This window comes from Diabrotica undecimpunctata, chromosome 6 (genome assembly GCF_040954645.1).
Source record: "Diabrotica undecimpunctata isolate CICGRU chromosome 6, icDiaUnde3, whole genome shotgun sequence".
Taxonomy (NCBI): domain Eukaryota; kingdom Metazoa; phylum Arthropoda; class Insecta; order Coleoptera; family Chrysomelidae; genus Diabrotica; species Diabrotica undecimpunctata.
The window spans coordinates 128,625,778-128,639,094 of NC_092808.1; the positions used below are offsets into that span (position 1 = coordinate 128,625,778).

The 13,317-nt window shown below is 32.9% G+C and overlaps 1 protein-coding gene across 1 annotated transcript in view; it reads left to right on the forward strand.

Moving 5' to 3' along the window:
* Positions 1-13,317, forward strand: part of al (aristaless related homeobox) — a 513,209-nt gene that overhangs the window by 261,746 nt on the left and 238,146 nt on the right. The gene's annotated exons all lie outside the window — the stretch shown is intronic.

Consider the following 13,317-nt stretch of genomic DNA (forward strand, 5'->3'; position numbering starts at 1 on the left):
GTCGGTACGACGTAGAAATAGCTTCCATTTAATATTAAACTGTAACATTCTTCCCGCATTGTCATACTTGCCAAAAAACAGAACCGATTACATAGTATAAGTACTGCACAAAAACCCGTAAACAACTTAATATAGACAGGGAACATGCGAGGAGTTTTCGCCCGCGAATACAGAATACTTACCTTGATTATTCACTAATTCGAGAATATCTAGGTGGCATCTGCAATTATTGTCAGGAATTATTCCGATTATTACTAGTATTGTCTCAATAAGATAATAAACAAACATTAATTGAACCTTCTAACAAAATAGACTTTCAAACTATGGTTATGTACCAACTGGCAGAAAAAGATGCACTAACTGTCATATGTCATATGTTATATTATAATTAATTATCAAATAATAAAGATTAATTTTATTTCAAAGAAAACTAAAATATGACAATTAGCTGATACGTAAAACTTATTTTTGTTTATTTAGAAGAATTTAACAAAAACTACTTGCTTCACTGGCTAGTTATGTCCTTTTAAATTATTAAAAAAGTTTGTTGTTTTAGATTGTCCACAGATTTCAAACAATAAAAATCTAACCTTTGGTTCAAAAATACTTTGGTTTTCCATCTTTTATTTTTTCATAAGTGTGTACAAAAACATATTAGTCTTTTCATTTATTCTAGTAATGTAATGTAATAAAAGTGTATCTGTGTTAATGACTTATGAGTCGAGACACATAAATTTTAATAAAATAACGGAAAAAAAAATCGATTGCCTGTAAAGTCGGTAATCAGACGACACTGTAAGTGATTTTCACATACATTTATGCAAAAGAAAGGGAGAACAAAAATCTCCGGAATATTAATATTCTAACATCAATTTTTCTATAAAATTTAAGTGTATTTTTAAACCAGATACAACTTTGATTTGTGTTTAGTAATTTTAAGTCAATAAAAAATTAAGAGCTGGCTTAAAATAAATAAATTTTAATAACGTATTAAAAACTAGTGTATATTTATTTATTGGATATAAAATATTTTAGTTTATGGGGCATGAAATGTAACTACTTTTATGTCAATAGCCAATTAGTCGAAAATAAATTGGAATAGTAAATGTTCACCGTTCAGTGGCATTTTAATATCGATAATCATAAATTATATTTTACAGTTTTGATTACTTTTTGGAATTTTAAAGATTATAGATAGATTTTGTATCAGTCTTATCGTATCTCGTAGGTTGTCAAAGTATAAGACGAGAAAGAAAACAGCAAGCAAGCAAACAAGCAATAGTTTAACCCAGCCTGAGAGACATGTACACCCCTTAACTATATATTTTCCCCCCGACAGCGCTCTGATCTGAACGAAATCATACCCTAAAATGCTTTATTCCAGCTATCTCTAGTGACTTCGATCATCGATCTGTATCGCTTGATAGGGCCTTGACTACCCACTCTGGGTTGCGCCAATTCGGTGACTAGGCGCACGAGGATGTGGGCCCCTCTTGTCCGTTTTTTGGGTTTTAGTAGTATTTTCTGTGGCTTGCGCCTTTTGTTAGTGTTTTATTAATTTTTTTGGTGGCCGAAACTGTTTTTGAGTTTTTTGTAGATTTTTTTGAGGGCTGTCTGAAAAATATACAAATTAACATAAGTAAATACAGTGCCATACCAAAGGTGAGCGCAGTTTCTTCTTTGGATAGAGCTACAATTATCTAGGCATTATTATATGTTTGCTAATATTTGCTGTTTGGGTCTTCTGTGTTTCCATCTATGGTACACATCATACCTCTCGCAGGATCCGGTTTGGGTGGTCTTCTACTCGTAACTCAGTGAATTTTGTTCTTGCTTTTTTCTCGATCATATCCAATATCCTTATTTGTTTTAGGTCTCTGAATATAAACCATTCAGCGACTATCTGGGCACGTTTGCAGCTTCTCTAAGGGAATTACAATAATAAATCTTATTACAATAGTAATTACTTTAAGACGCCATAAGAAAATAGCTTAAGAACACTATTCTCTAAGGCAGTTGTTGTGTGCTACTTTAATCTACCTTTTGTTGCCGTTACTTTTGTGTTCCCATCCAAGAGATGCATATATAATTATTGATAGTATGATGCTCTTTATCAGTCTTAATTTTGTTTTCATAGCTAATTTGCTCCTTCTTTCTGGACTGTCGCGTTAACATGTGGGGTGAATGTTAGACCTTGGACCATTGTGACTCCTAGGTATTTATCTTTGCCATTCGATGGGTTTTTCTTGCACTGTTAGCTACTCTTCTAGGTTATCTCTTCTATTTTTGAAGATCGCTTGGGTCTTTTTTAAATTCATTGCTATTTTTCATTGGATACTCCATTCTTCTATCGTATCCAGTGCCATCTGTAGATTTCTTACAGCCATATCTACGTTCCTACGTTTTGCTGCGATTGCAGTGTCGTCTGCATAAAGGCTGATTAGTATTTCAGTTGTTCTTGGAACATTTGCTCCTGCGGTACTCCAGCTTTCAGGATTCCGTGTTCAGATAGAACTGGTCGTATCTGGACCCTGAAAGGTACGAGGAGATGAGTTTCGTCATAGCCCCGCTGTATACATAATCTATCATTTTGTATATTAGTCCTTTATACCATACTTTGTGGAAGGCTTTGCTTACGTCCAAGAAGGCTGCTGCTATATCTTGTTTTATATTGAATCCAGCGGCTATCTATTCTGTAAGTCTTCTCTCTGATTGGAGTATGGTTTGAATGACTCGCTATACTATCTTACTGACTGCTGAAAGTAAGTTAATCGGCCCGTAATTTTGCGGAAATATGTGGTTCTTTCCTGGCTTTGGTATCATGATTATATGGGCTTCCTTTTATCGGTTTGAGAGGAGTCTGTATCTTAGTATTGCGTTTGTTATGTTTGTCAGATATACAATTGGGAAAGAAAAAGGTCCAGATAAGTTTCACTTGAAATTCCTAACAACTATGGACAAGTGATTACCACAATTGCAAACCTAATGCAAAAAGTGTAAGAAATATATGCATTATCATTAGTTCAACCAGTTGTTTACTTAAAATCTTCTTCAAATAATTCAAAAAAGGATTTGTAGGAACATTAAAATGGCAACTGTCACATATACAGTTTGGTTTTAGAGATGCTTTAAGTACAAGTGAAATACTTTTCTTTAGGCACAAACCATCCCAATACTGGTGAGATGTCAATTGTAATATATACGTACGTTTCGTCGACTTTCAGAAAGCATTTGATGGAGGAGTAAAACACGATAAACTAATATCTTTATTAAGGAGCACTGACATCGATGACAGGTATCTTAGAATAATCAATAACAATAATTGTATGTTTTTATATTCCATATTCACATTTTTCTGTTCAAACTGTATCTCTTTTTATTCTTGACTGGCTTTACATTTCGGGTGTGTCTTCACCGCATCCACTATAGCCCTCCATCTTCTACGATCTTGCTTTTCCATTTCCCATTGGTTTACCATAATTCTGGATAAATCAGCTTCAGCATCATCCTTCCATCTTTTTCTGGGACGGATTACTGATCTTCGACCGTCTGATCTTTCAAAAACACTGTCTTTAGCACTCTGTCTTCCTCTGATTTTACCACATGGCCTGCCCATCTTATCCGGTTAGCTTTTATATATCTCACCTATAGAGAGTTACCAATTCAGCATTTCGGTGTCTTCTCCACACTCCTGTCAATTCATCTCCTTGAGGTCCAAATACCAGCTGATTATTTATTTCCTGTCGATGTAGAGTTTATGTTTCATGTAAGAACTGGGTGAGTAAATGACTTGTACAGTCTTAATTAAGATTTTCTTTTTAGCAGCTTAGACCTTAATAATGATGATAGGGAGTATAATGCTTTATTTCCTGCAGCTATCCTTGCTCAGGCGTCTTTTTCTATGTGGTTGTCGTCTGTGATTACCGTCCTTAGATGTTTAAACTCTTTTACTACTTCAAAGTTGTGGTCATTAATAGTTATGTTCTGCCTAACTCTTGGTCTTGGATTTTTGGTTACTAGCATGTATTTCATCTTCTCTTTATTTATTCGAAGATCAAGACTACCGGCTTTCTTCTAGAGTTGCGAAAACACGTCTCTCATGTCTCGTGTATCTCATTAAAATATATTTACTCATCTAAACTAAATTTTATAAGAATTTGTTCTTTAACTTTAACTCAAAGAACTAAGAAACTTATATTTCTTTGAGTTTGGCGGACAATGTAAACATTAATAAAATAAACCACCTATACCGGTATTAAATTTAAGACAACTGAAATTTGGTTTGCAGTTTGGTTTGGTTTAAAGTTTGACTCAAGTGTCTACGACAAGACGTTATGGTTGTGCAGATGTGAAGAAACAATGCAGCATAAAAATACATGAGCGATTATGTTCTTTTCAAAACCGGAAAGTCAAGATGCTGTTAGGATATTGATCTGCATTTTTGAATACATTTATCCTAGTTAAGGAGAATCATCCTGAAAATTAGAGTAATCGCACAGACTTTCGACGGTGCTGCTGTAATGCGTGGAGAGTTGCGGGGAGTTATAATCCGAGAAAATTACAAAAATGCACAATATTATATTATTAAGAGCACTAATTTAACAACGTATTACAAAATTCGATGTCAACCACTCCTACTATCCGTATATTTTTTGGTAACATAGGAAGCATATCAGCATTTTTTCCAATCCTCCGGACACAATGACAGTGTTAAAGCAAGAGATTAACAAGCGAATTAAAAACCATCGCAAACACGTTGGAATTTTCAGATTAGAGCGATACAAACTGTACTTGAAAATTTAGACAGGATATTGATATGTTTTGAAAATATTAAGTCCGGAAATCGTAGAATATATAACAAGGAGATCTAAGTTCAAGCCGCCATCGTCAAATGGTTTAATTATCCTATATTTTAGTACTAGTTGCATTTTTCTTTTAGAAAATAATATTCATGTTGTCACTTTATTTAACCACCTGCAGAAAATTAAAACGGACTCTTGTGCGATGCCAATAACAACTGTCGAAACTAAAAGATGTTTCTCTACTTTGAAATTGATCAAGACTTTTCTAACGAATACAATATTGGAAGAAAGACTGATGGCGGTTTTCATGTTATCAATCAAAAAAACTTTGGCTAGCGAAATTTTTTAATTAATGGAGATGGCAAGGTCTACTTACGGTAAAAGCGGGATATAGTTACATTTTAAAAAGAAGACTTTTGGTAAATACTTACCTGTTTTTTTATGTATTCTCCAATCAGCGCCCCCTGAATAATATTATCACCAGCCACCACTGGAAACGTATCAGAGGCATCAGCTTTACTTTTTATATATACTTGGAAGAAATATTTAAAACAGATACTTAAAGACATCGATGAGGACGTACTGGTAAAGGAAGAACGTCTGAATACTTTTATAAATGTGGACGACACAATATTATTCGCAGATAGCATGCAAGCTCTATAGCAATACGGTCTCAACTTTAAGACTTAACAAACAAATATTACCGACGTATTCTGAAAATATCATTGACGGATCACAAAACAAACGTACAAGTTCTCGAACAACTAGGAAAACAATGTGAAGTTTTAACTCGATAAAAACCAGGAAGTTGGAATGCTTGGGACACATTATGAGAGGTGAAAAAGACGAACTCTTAAGGAATATAATGCAGGGCAAAATCAAAGGCAGAAGAAGCATAGGCAGACGTAAAAACTGGTGACTACACGTGAATAGTTCGGAATCATAATTGGCAAAATGATTTCCGATTTCCGAAGGGAACGGAGCTTGAAGAATTAGAAGAAAATGTAAATCGGTATGAAAATATCTCAAGTCTATTCTCTATTGGTTTGTGATGACCATTTAATACAAAGCATTTTAACACTTAGGTTATTGTAGAAAATTCCTCGTATTCTTTCTTTTGCGACTACTAAAGCATTAGTATTGCAACTAGTTCCGCTTTGTAGAAGCCTTATTGCTTGTTTATTTTATACTTTTTTTGTATTCTAAGTTATTTTTTCCAAAAGTATTCCAAAAGTCTCCTTTTGTATCATCTGTTTTTCTGTTAGCTGCATATCCATTTTATTCCCTCAAATTGGAAAAAAAGCTCTCATCTACTATATTAACAGCAATTTTAATTAAAACTACGTTACATAAAAATACCATGAGCAAACGTTAATGAAAATGTATGAAACACAGCAGTGCGCCCATTACGTACGAGGGTATAATTCTCTAGAGTTTTGAGGCATTGCTAAGGCAATAGTTCTCCCAATGTAGAGGTCCCGTCATTTCGGAAGGCATCTAATTTGCATATTATCGCACTGGGCAGAGGTCAAAATTTGAAATTTCTAAGCCACGCCTTAGCAGTAAATCGTTTCAATACTCAGTAAAGCAGCAGTGCAGTTGAGAACAAGTTGTGTGTGTTAAATATTAGATAATTTTATTTTCAAACAATCTTGCTGAAAATGGACGGAAAAACGTAGCGTTATTAAAGAGCAGGGTCGTCAAATAATATTTAATGTGTATAATTATTTTAAAAATATGAAAAGTGAAATGGATACTCTGCTAATGGTAAAAAATAAGACTGCTGTAGCAACAGGTAAGGAGTTTCAATGCATTCAGTATAAATTTTTAATATTCAAATTCAATGTTCCAACACTTTTTACTTTTAGTTCTTAATGTTACTTATTTGTCAATCTTTTATGCTCTGCTCTTGTACCCCATTTTGCCTACCTTAGCTTCTCTTTTGTATTGGGTGTGTCGAGAATACCATTTTCGACATATTTCTTTTTTCATTCCTTCGATGTGTCCTAAATATCGTATTCTCTGCACTTTCGTTACAGTCGTTATTTTTAGCTTTTATTACGTTTACTTCGTTATTTTGTTTACTACTTCTTGGTCTACAGGTAGTTCTATTACTATGTGATCACCTACAATTCCATGGTGTGTTTCCATTACTACTTCATTTTTATTTACCATAATTTTTTGTAAAATAATAACCACATTTACTGTAAAATAGTTGTGCCAAATTGTCATTATTTATCTAGTTAGTTCATATAGTAATAGATCGTCATCATTTTTCATATGTGGAGAAAGAGTTCATAGGCTCTTGTTTTCGTAGAAAGCTCTTATTTTTTTTATTTTCTACTATCGCTTTGAGTTACTTCTCAATGTACTTTTTTGTTTCTTTATGTTGTCTGTTTAAAATTTAAAGAATTATTTTTGCAACATACCAATCATTTTGAATTATTATTTACGTCATCATCATCATTATCAATGGCGTTACAACTCTTCGTGAGTATTTGCCGCGTTTACTATTGCCTTCCATGTTTGTCGGTCCTGTGCCACTATTTCCCATTGTCTCACTCCCATTTTCTCCAGATCTTCTCTTACTGCATCTTTCATTTTACTTATACGCTGATTATATTTACGTCGTTATAGGCATTTCTGTACGGACCGTATCCAGAATACTACAAGAGAGCAAACGGTCTCCAGATAATAAAAACAAAATTGAATTTTCTTCAAAGAGACCTTTACGAAAGTCACCTGTGACAGATTTACCAGAATATCAAATTACAGATATTCGGCGTATAATACACTATTTTCATAGAACAGAGCATTGTCGTGTTACTGTTAATAAATTGAAGAACAAAATTGAGAGAGATTTGGACATTAAAGTATCAGAAGCCTCGCTACGAAGAATTCTTCGAAATATGAATTTCCGTTGGAGGAGAGCACAGGACAACAGAAAATTGTTGGTTGGAAAGACGGAAATAAGGGCTTGGAGAATCAAATACTTAAGAGTTATCAAACGTTATAGAAACGAAAACAGACCTATTGTTTACCTCGATGAGACATATGTACACAGTGGACATACTTTGTCGAAAACTTACATACTGATGGTGAAATGAAATTTATTCCAAACTCGCTTTTAATATTTAAGTCTGGTAGTAAATCTGGTGACTACCACTTAGAAATAAATGCCACGAATTACCGCATATGGCTAAATACCATGCATCCCCTCAGAATTATGGTCCTACACCCCCGGATTGAAGAGCGCATTAATCGCAGTACAAACCTCGCCATATGTACTACCTCACCAATCAACGAAAGATCTTTCGTAAAATATTGGGAATAATTAGGTAGAAAACAGTTAAACAATTATTGTTAAACATATTATCCTTTTCATTTTGTTCTTAACCTTGTTAGATATTGACTACATAAGTTACAAACATTTTCAGGTTTCGGTGTTTTTCTTATCAACAAAGTGTGTTGTTATTATGAAAGTAATAAATAAATTTCTATTAGTTTATATTAGTCTACTTATCGCGAAATCCATATTTATAATTCTGCAATTACTATGCCTGTTAATTATGATAATACGTAGAACTGGATAACAAAACCAATAAAAACATAAGAAAGATTATTATATTTCCGTCATATACGAAGTAACTTGTCTAAATAATATCTTGTAATCCATTCTCAAAGTAATATATGAGTTTAAAGGGATTGCTCCAGAAGGATGCATTCACTGGAATTGATATTTTTACTACAGAGGTACTTGCTTCAGAAAAATTTCTAGACTAAGTAGATATTTAGTACAATACCACATTTTATCAGACAAAAGAGGACTTTTACTTTCTAAATTAGAAAAAGACGATTTTTAAATATTAAACTTTAAATTCAGCGTTTTTTAAGCATATTTCAAAGGCCTCACATTTGTTGGCAAAACTCAAAACTCAAACTTCATGCTATATGTTTTGAAGAATAGGCTATAGTAATCAAAATTCCATAGTATCCGGTCAAAGGAAGGTATAAATTGTATTAATCTCATGAAAATCATAAAAAATGGCAAAAACCGCGCGACGTTTATTTATTTAACAGCTTTATAAAAACTGAGTTCCTGTTCGGCAAAATACAAAAATTGCACACGAAAGCCACACTCTTAACCTTTAAAAGGCATCTTGATTTTTGTCGATAGTATACTCGGATCAAAAGATATCGAACTTTTACCATCGAGCTAATACAAATTTTATTGAACATTAATTTCGCGCGATAACTGACATTCAAAATCGCCGATCGCTTTAAGCGTTGTTTCTAAGAGAACGGTTCATTCTACAAAAAAAATGCTAATAAATATTTTTGTTCAGAATTATCTTTTCTACATTTTTTATTTAAAACAATTTTTTCTATGACGTACAGATTTTTGGTAAATCAATTTTTTTTCATTTTTCTCCTCTACGAGGGGGCTTTTAGGGGGAAGACCGGGGTAAAAGCGGTAAACTTTTTTGCATCTTTTTTGCAACTTGTTCGTATAATTTTTAGAGGTTCAGTGGCATTTTCGTCTCTAACGACTGGATTATTTATTATTAAAAAATTGCTCAATAGTCAATATCTGGAAAACATAATATAAATAAAAAATAACATTCATTCGCGAACAAATATGTGGCTAACAATGAGGAACTTAGCTTTAACACACAAGCAAATAAACATGATTAGTCATCTAATAAGAAAAAAGAGACAGTTAGGATACTTTTGTAAAGGGTGTACCAAAAAGGTAACACTGGATTCCTGGCAGATAATCAGGGAAACATAGTACTGGAAATAGAGCATAAAAGGGATATTTGGATTAAATACGTGGAAAAAACTTTTATAGATATACGAAGTAACACTGGTATTACAACAAACACCAATTGCGAATCTGGACCACCATTTACAGTCGAAGAAGTAAAATATGCCATCAAAAGCACCAAAGATGGTAAAACAGTAGGCCCTGATAATTTTCACTCAGAATTCTTAAAACTTATGGACTATGATGGTATAAAATGGTTGACAAATATATTTAACAATATATATGATACAGGCATAATTCCCCAAAAATGGTTAGTGTCAACTTTTATAAATCTTCCAAAAAAACCCAATGCGAGAAAGTGCGAAGACTATAGAATTATAAGCCTTATGAGCCATTTACTTAAAACATTTCTAAAGGTCATTCACAAAAAAATATATACAAAATGTGAGGAACAACTAACAAGAACACAAGTCGGATTTCGTGATGCTCTGGGAACACGGGAGGCCCTTTTTGCTGTACAGGTGCCATTTCAGAGATGCAGGGATGTGAATTGTGACATATACGTATGCTTTATAGATTACCAGAAGGCATTTGACGGAGTAAAACATGACAAATTAATGACTCTAATGCAAGAAATTGGAATTGACAACAAAGATCTCAGAATTATTAGAAACATTTACTACAATCAAACGGCCAAAATCAAAATAGAAGACCAGTTAACTGATAAAATTGCAATAGAACGTGGAGTACGACAGGGCTGTATTGTGTCTCCATTGTTGTTCAATATTTATTCTGAATGGGTATTTAAGGAAGCTTTAGACGGTTGTGCGAAAGGAATACTAATAAACGGTGAATGGTTGAATAACATTATTTTGCCGATAATCTGAATGACTTACAGATATTAACAAATCGCATAACAGAAGTCAGCAACAGATACGGACTAGCTCTTAACATAAAGAAAACCAAATTTATGACAATTAGTAAAAAACCAATACTAAACGCTCAACTTACAATCAACCAACAGAATATCGAAAGAGTCGAGCAATATACATATCTAGGCACCAATTTAAATAGCCAATGGGACCACTTAACAGAAATTAAACAGCGAATAATAAAAGCAAAAGCAGCATTCGTTAGAATGAGAACCATTTTCAACAGTCGAGACATATCATTAAAAACAAAATGACGTCTATTGAACTGCTACATATTCACAGTTCTGCTCTATGGAATGGAAGCGTGGACACTGACTGTTGCATCTATGAATCGGCTCGAAGCTTTCGAATGTGGTGTTATAGGCGCATCTTACGTATATCCTGGGTTTACAGAGTTACTAATGTGGAGGTCCTGCGTAGAATGGGGAAAGAATGTGAAATTCTCATGACCGTCAAAACTAAAAAGTTGGAATATCTAGGACATGTAATGAGAAATCAAGAACGTTACTGCCTTCTCCAGCTGATTCTCCAAGGGAAGGTAAATGGTAAGAGGGGACCGGGAAGAAGACGCATTTCCTGGCTTCAAAATTTACGAAAGTGGTATAGCACGTCTACCACTGAACTGTTCCGCTCTGCAATAAACAAAGTAAAGATAGCCGTGATGATCGCAACATCCGAACGGATAGGCACTTTAAGAAGAAGTACCAAAAAGGTGGATCATAAATTAAACCACATATTAAGGGCTTAAATAGCTCGATAGAAACTAACTGGCTTTAATAAAAATCTTTACAATTCTTTAAAAAAAGTTACAACCCTTTGAAATTAAAAAATCTTTTTTTTTAACATCTAGGTAACTTTATTATTGTAACGAAATTGAGTACGTGGTAATAACATTTTAAAATAAAAATATAACAAAATCTGTGCACCCCATAAAAAAATTTCTATTTGTTTTGATCCCTTAAAAAAACCCAAAGGACCCCATCTCTTTCCTTATGTTAAGTGGTTTCAAGAAATTGGCTTAAACTTTGCAGAAAGGTAGCTTTGGTAATGCTGATTAAAGTTCTAGTGTCCCAAGACTCAGAAATCGATTGTTTCTAAATTACAGAGGTTCAAAGTGTCGATCTGCAGTTGTTTTGAACAATATCTACATATTTGTAAAATTTACCGAGTTTAGTAAAAACCTGCAAATGACTCTGATTCTGCATGAAATATAATGACAGTTTGCTATATAAACGTATACCCGCAAAAGCTTTCTTTTCCGAGATTCAGTGTGATGTAATTTTTTTACAAACTAACGATTTATTTATTGCCTTAAAATTGGTTAAGATATACACATGAAATTTGGTGGGTTTTATAAGTTGGTTATTACACATTTTTTGACATACAATTGATAATTTTATATTTATCATTGGCGCGCATACGAGCAAGGGTCTCAACTTTTTAAAGAAAAAAAATGATACCTACGCCACTGTGATTTTGTAAATTAAAAATCATTTTCAAATTCTTCATTTAATTTTTGTCAAAAAATCTTTCTTCTTTTTTTATGTAATGCTCCGTATATATGCAAAAAAAAATCTTAGCGCGTATTTTTCATTCCTTGAATAAATTCTCAATAACTATCTAATACAATAAAATTAACATACAGAAGTTAAAACACTTCACCATTATATTTAGGTATATAAAAACATATAGTTAAAACTGTTACAAGTGTCGTCAAAATTTATACAGTAGCATAACGTTTTCGATCTAATCAGATCATCTTCAGTGCCTTATGTAGTTGAAGCTAACAATGAATTTGTGGCTATGACATCCATATATGGGTTTACATCTTTCCAAAATTAAATTATATGGTGACTCTAGGTCGATGACATTGGATAAAATTTAATACTTGAGGAGCTACATGTCTCCTTGCTCGGTTTTTTAACATGTTGTGGTTCTTGTCAGTTAAAACAACACAGACCAACTGCTCGCAGCTGTATGCTACTGTATAAATTTTGACGACACTTGTAAAACTTTGAACTATATGTTTTTATATACCTAAATACAATGGTAAAGTGTTTTAACTTCTGTATGTTTTTTTAAACGATGGTATACAGCCAACTACTGGGATTTTCCCATTAATTTTTACAATAAAATTAAATCAGAACAATAACACAAAGTACCACAAATATAATTAAAAAAAAACAATTTTTATTTGGGAGACAATTATCTGCCTTCTGCCTAACTTTTTTTTATTACAACGTGATTCAATTCGTGAAACCTAAAACTAATTAATAAATATTTAAAAAGTTAATTTTTTTTTATATCTTTTAGACTTTTATACGCGAATTTTTAGAAAATCCAAAAAATGCCTGTTTTGTGGCTGAATAATTCCTTTTAGAGGTTTAATAGTCGTACACATAATATAAAGTAGCAGAAAAAAAATTGGTTTACTGAGATTATTATTATTATTATTATGTATTATACATAAGCGAAGGCAGAGGAACTAAGTCCCTATTATGACCAAAAACAAAGAAATTTCATTATTAACCTACTAGTAAAAAACAAAAATTACAAATAAAAGAAATAAAATTACAATTTTTGGTTTAAAGAAAAACAATATTTTAACTATAATGTAAAACGGTCAAGTCTGTTTTTGAACGAATTGGTAGAGGGAGCAGAGACAATGTTATCGTTAAGCTTATTCCAGCACTCAAAAACTCTATTTGGTAAAAAGTTCTGCCTTGATCTTGTAGAAAAATTTTCTTTCTTCAGTTTGAACTGATGACCTCTGAGGCGTTCATCTTGATTAATGATAAAAATTTTATCGAGATTT